This window comes from Ascaphus truei, chromosome 22 (assembly GCF_040206685.1).
Source record: "Ascaphus truei isolate aAscTru1 chromosome 22, aAscTru1.hap1, whole genome shotgun sequence".
In the NCBI taxonomy this organism is placed as follows: domain Eukaryota; kingdom Metazoa; phylum Chordata; class Amphibia; order Anura; family Ascaphidae; genus Ascaphus; species Ascaphus truei.
In genome coordinates, this window is record NC_134504.1 from 20,052,102 (window position 1) to 20,058,101 (window position 6,000).

The following is a 6,000-nucleotide window of genomic DNA, read 5'->3' on the forward strand; positions in this document are numbered from 1 at the left end:
TTATTCCGTAACCCTTATGACATATGAACATAAACCACACATCTGGCAGGCACAAGACCTTACCAACTATATAAATCCTTGGCGGGAACCACCGGACTCTATGGTCTTGTATAGATTAACAATACTTAGCCCATCAACCAAGTGCCGCCAACCTGAGCAGACTGACAGGAGTTCGGTAAAAATATATTCTGAAAATATCTTACCTTGTCCTTAGAGGTTGATCAGACCCCCAGATCAGTCTGGACAGGGGACGTCCTCCTTGGATGGAGATGGGTTCAGGATTGTTCCGATGTCTCTTCACAAGGACCCTGCCGACTACGCCAACTGTTAAGGTCCCTTCAATCGAGGGTCTCTACTGCTCAGATGTGGGCTCCAAATTATGTAACTTAGAGTCTGGGTGCGCACCCTGGATCCCAATAATGACACAGAGTCACGTATTAGTTTCCTCAGACAAGTAGTCAAGACAAGACTGCCGAGTTTTTGTATTACAATCTATTTATATCAAAGTAGGCTAACACTAGCCAATCATTCAATGTCACTCAATGCCATTCAATGCCACACCTATTATGCGGCAAAGCTTATCCAATTATTACATTAGTTAGTAGAAAAAAGGCACGATGGGGACGGGGGTCTTGTCGGCTGATGCAAGTTTCACAGGAATGCCGTGTGTCCTTGCTTTCTGAAGTTAGGTTTCGTTTTCTCTGTAATCAGTCGGCTTTAGGTCACAGTTACCTCGGATAGAAAACAGTATTAGTAAAAAAGCACAGCAAACAGATAAATATGGAGACGAGTGGTTTCTATAAAGCATAGAGATATGATCTCCATATTTTATCCTTCACAGTCCCCCCTAGAAACCACGAGACAAACATAATCTTATAAAAGTATTAAAAAACTAAACCAAAAAGGATATACTTTCCCTATGACTAATCTTAACCTTAGAAAAACTACCTGAGGGTGTTGGTCGGCTGTTCATGAGCTTCTCTCATCCCCGACAACTGCTTGCTCGCTAAACTCGAAGACCTACAGAACATACACAAGGAGTCCCTTCCCTACCGACAAACAGAGTAGGGTCTGGGAACTTGATTGGTCACCCCTGTCACTCCAGAGTACTATAGTGGACTGGTCTTATGTTCTCTCGTTTTTGTAATGGCATATTTTCATAACATTGGCACATTGCTCTTGTTCTCAAGGTTTTTGGCTTAGCTGAACCGCTCAATATCAATTGGAACTTCAGAAGAAAAAATGTATTTTAAACTAACATTCATTCCAACTTTCATACAGACAATAGACAATATCAGGCACCTAAGATGGATGCTGACTCAAAATGGTTGCTTAGATCCCAGTGCTGTTATGTCAGACCCCCCCCCCCCTTACGTCATATTCTCACTTTGTCACTCCCTCCCTTTTTATTCTTAAAACATAGCTTTTGAGAATAAAGTTCATGATGATAGTCCAGGGATAACTCAGAGGACAAGGGTGCGTGCCCTTCACTGTCATAGTCTCGTAAGGCGCTGCGGCCAATATGTCTTTTGATGAATTGAATAACTGTGGTCGGCATCTTCTTTCTTCACGGTACTGCTGTTTTCTGGCATCTGTAAAGAGTGGCATCCGAATGGGGGAGGGGGTAGCACACCTGTGGATCATACCTTTGCAACACGTGACACCCACATATATGACAACAAGTAACACCCCCAAACACATCAAAACATTCAAAAATTTTGCTCCAAGTGATCTAAGCCATTCAGCTAACCCCAAGGGTGATAATTCCCTTTGTAAACCTCTTTTGAATCTCTTGTATTTAATCTAGTTCATGCTGCACATTGCTACACTGATCTGGAATAAAAACACAACATTGTCTTTAACCAAACACATAACCCTCCTTTTGAAGCTAAAACATAGTCTAAAGCAATTCTGTTTTGTAAGGCCATAAGCCTAATCTGAACCTGTTCTTGGATTTTCAGAATCATCACAACATTCTATTACTGAGAATTGAGGGGGTTTGGTATCTGTGGAAGCTAATGCATGATCCACACCCTGCACGCATTGTATACATCAATCACTCAGAATATCAGAACAGACGATGTCTGCGATGGTCAACATGGCTGACTTATGATCCTTTCCTTGTGGCTGACACACGCCCCTGGGTGACCCCCTCCTTTCGGTGGAGGTGCAACACACTTCTGGATCAAAGTTTTGCTGCACATGACACATACATAGAGAGTGATGAGTACTGCCAAAACACATACAAGAGCTTTCACAAGCCACGCTTCCAGGAAACCAATCCTCCCATCAAGGCTCAATTCTACATACACCTTAAATTTCTAACTTAACACACTCTAAAGAATAAAAATATTGAGTCTCTGCAAAAATGAAAAGTTCTGATAAAACCTGGCCTTAGCCTGGTGTCTTATTTTCCTCGTTGGTTAACGGTTAGAGTTTTGACTCGGCAAGACGTTAACTTGATGCGGCTGTGCTTTAGGTGACTCTGGTCTTTGGTGGAGCTGGAACATTTGGTGGAGCTGGAACGAGCTTTACTGTACTTTGGGTCCAGGAAAATGACTCTGCCGCTTTGACTTTGCTGTATTGGTGGTTACTTTAGGCCTTTTCACCTGAGATGAAAAGCATGCTTGCGCAGGAAATATGTGACTATTAACCCCATCTCGAGTAGGTGCACTTTCAACGTTGCCTAGAGAGACTCAAAAAATGTATTAGTTGCATACAACTTATTGTTTTATTACCAATAACATGGTCCTTAATTCGTTCCTTTGGACTGCTGATAGTCATAAGTCATCCCATATGTGTCTCATAGGGAGATAATTTATACCTAGGACTAAATTCTTGTATCAATGTGTTTACTCCTGTCTTAGCATCCACATATAGACAGAGGTATTCCCTATTAATGTTCCTCAAATTAAAACTAAGTAGCCAATGTGAACCTGACTTTGATACAATCTAAGTTCCTGAAACTTTAGGGCCTCATCCCTTGCTAACCACTTGTTTCCATAATTAATTCTATCCTGTCTGCAGGCCATATCCCTAAGACCTGGGAAAATACCAGAGTTTGTCCCAATCTTCAAAAGTGGGGACAAAAAACACTGTCTCAAACTACAGGCCAATATCCCTTTTCCCAATACTATCCACTGTTATGGAAAAATATTCCCTCCCAATTAAGCCATTATTTTACCCATACAAATTTCCCTAGCCAATCCCTATCTGGCTTTTACCCCGAACACTCCACTGTAACTATTCTGCTAAGAAATTTGAAATGCCTTGTATATAATGCATACCTTATTCACTTATGTAACTGCTTTTGCAACTATGTATCCCCTGTATTTAACCCTATACACACAACACACCCACAAATGAGAGGTGACTCCCAAATTCACCCCTTTCTGGCAAACCCATTCTAGATTACACAGCAATTTTTACAATAACCACTGCTTACGGACACCTTTGGAAAAAATAAATGGTTAATTCGTTATAACATACATCACATATTCAGTTAATAGACAAATTATTTTGTATAAGACTTCACACTAATTTCTTGCTTTATATAATCTCTTTGCACAGTGCTGAGCACACGGTCAGCTTTATATTTCTAAAGACACTGCATATTCATCTGACTAAAGAAAAAATAATTCTATAAGACTTGTTTCCGGGCAAAGAGCCATCTTGTTTCTGGGCGTTTCGCCAATTGACCCTGAAAAGATAAGATAAAGGTACACCACGGCTTCTTCCTGAAAAATAATAATTATTGGATTGGAACTTTTGCTTAAAGTTTAAATACATGGAGATTTATCCAGAGCCCTAAGAACTACATTTTTTATGACCTTTTAAAAATTAACCAACAGGCTTTTATATAGCTGAGGTTCATATAACTTCTTAACACACAAATAACGCCACACGCTCATGCTATTTCCCTACACTCAGTTTTTTTTAATGCTTTCTGTTTTGAACTTTTATAGTTTCACTGACTTCATTCACTACAAATTTATGCTATCCTGTTGCAATTCTGTCCTTTCTCAAGCTACACACACCTATTTCTCTCCATTAGTCAACACTCACAAGTCTAACCCTCATTAACTCTTCCTTCATCTCACCTCAGGACTTTTCTGACTATTTTGAGGATATGGCGGGGGAGGGTCAACTTTAGGGGTAGAAGGTGTAGTTTTGTCACTTTCGGGTACTTTCATATAACAGTAACTTTTCTTATCTTTCCCTCCACATTCTATTTCAGTGAAACCTTCCTTTTGAAGCTCAATAGCCACACTCAAAAATTTCTCAGCATTCTCCCACAATCCTCCATCTTTCAACATTCCTTTACATGCCTGGATTCTATCTTTCAACATTTTTGGTTGCAACCTTCCCGTAGAGGGTAAATACAATACTTTAAACAACAATTTACATTTCTTGGTATACTTCTTTCCCTCCCGTTCTGTCACAAGAGTTACGGAATCCTGTGCACCAGAAGGCAAATCCTTCTTTAAAAACTGCGAGAACATTGTCTATTTTAAAAACAACCTCGGACATGTGCGCCAATTACCGGCGGTACCTGGACTCTTGAGCTTCAGCGATAAATTGACCTAGACGGGGAGGCGCGCAGACACTCCCCGGACCGTCACCTGTATGGACGATCCTCCTATTATCTAACAATAGATATCCTTACACACTCGTCCCCTTATTACTTATAATGTCGTTATTCCGTAACCCTTATGACATATGAACATAAACCACACATCTGGCAGGCACAAGACCTTACCAACTATATAAATCCTTGGCGGGAACCACCGGACTCTATGGTCTTGTATAGATTAACAATACTTAGCCCATCAACCAAGTGCCGCCAACCTGAGCAGACTGACAGGAGTTCGGTAAAAATATATTCTGAAAATATCTTACCTTGTCCTTAGAGGTTGATCAGACCCCCAGATCAGTCTGGACAGGGGACGTCCTCCTTGGATGGAGATGGGTTCAGGATTGTTCCGATGTCTCTTCACAAGGACCCTGCCGACTACGCCAACTGTTAAGGTCCCTTCAATCGAGGGTCTCTACTGCTCAGATGTGGGCTCCAAATTATGTAACTTAGAGTCTGGGTGCGCACCCTGGATCCCAATAATGACACAGAGTCACGTATTAGTTTCCTCAGACAAGTAGTCAAGACAAGACTGCCGAGTTTTTGTATTACAATCTATTTATATCAAAGTAGGCTAACACTAGCCAATCATTCAATGTCACTCAATGCCATTCAATGCCACACCTATTATGCGGCAAAGCTTATCCAATTATTACATTAGTTAGTAGAAAAAAGGCACGATGGGGGCGGGGGTCTTGTCGGCTGATGCAAGTTTCACAGGAATGCCGTGTGTCCTTGCTTTCTGAAGTTATGTTTCGTTTTCTCTGTAATCAGTCGGCTTTAGGTCACAGTTACCTCGGATAGAAAACAGTATTAGTAAAAAAGCACAGCAAACAGATAAATATGGAGACGAGTGGTTTCTATAAAGCATAGAGATATGATCTCCATATTTTATCCTTCACACACATAGTGTTCCAAAACATTTTAACCGTTTCCACGCCTCCAATCCAAAAGACATAACAGTTAAGGGGATTGAACATGTCCCTTTGAACTGGAGAGGCGGTGACAGAATTAAACAGTTAATTAAACGAGAGACATTTTGGATTCACAGGTTAAATACGTTAAGTCCATTTGGACTGAACGCAGATATAGAGATCAGTGTTTTCATTTAGTCGTAAATTATATACATTACTCAAGCCCTTTTATATAGTCCAGTGCACATTAATATTCGAACATAAATGTATTTAATAGTAGTAGCGATCATGTTGTAATTTTAGAATCACTTTTTTATAATGATATTTTAAAAGAATGACATTTTTAAAATATGCTTTTTTTAAATATGTTTTTATAACGAATATATCATTTAGTATACATTTAAATTTCTAAAGAATGTTTAGTTTTTATGATATATTTGTATTTATATTGAT

At 39.9% G+C, this 6,000-nt stretch overlaps 1 long non-coding RNA gene across 1 annotated transcript; it reads right to left on the reverse strand.

The window, feature by feature from the left end:
- Positions 1-437: 437 nt before the first annotated feature.
- On the reverse strand, positions 438-5,734 carry LOC142472486 (uncharacterized). The gene is made up of 2 exons (XR_012789726.1): positions 2,575-5,734; positions 438-2,534 (listed from the first exon to the last, which is right to left on the reverse strand). It is a non-coding gene; the product is annotated as an uncharacterized LOC142472486 (long non-coding RNA).
- Between the last annotated feature and the right edge of the window lie 266 nt (positions 5,735-6,000).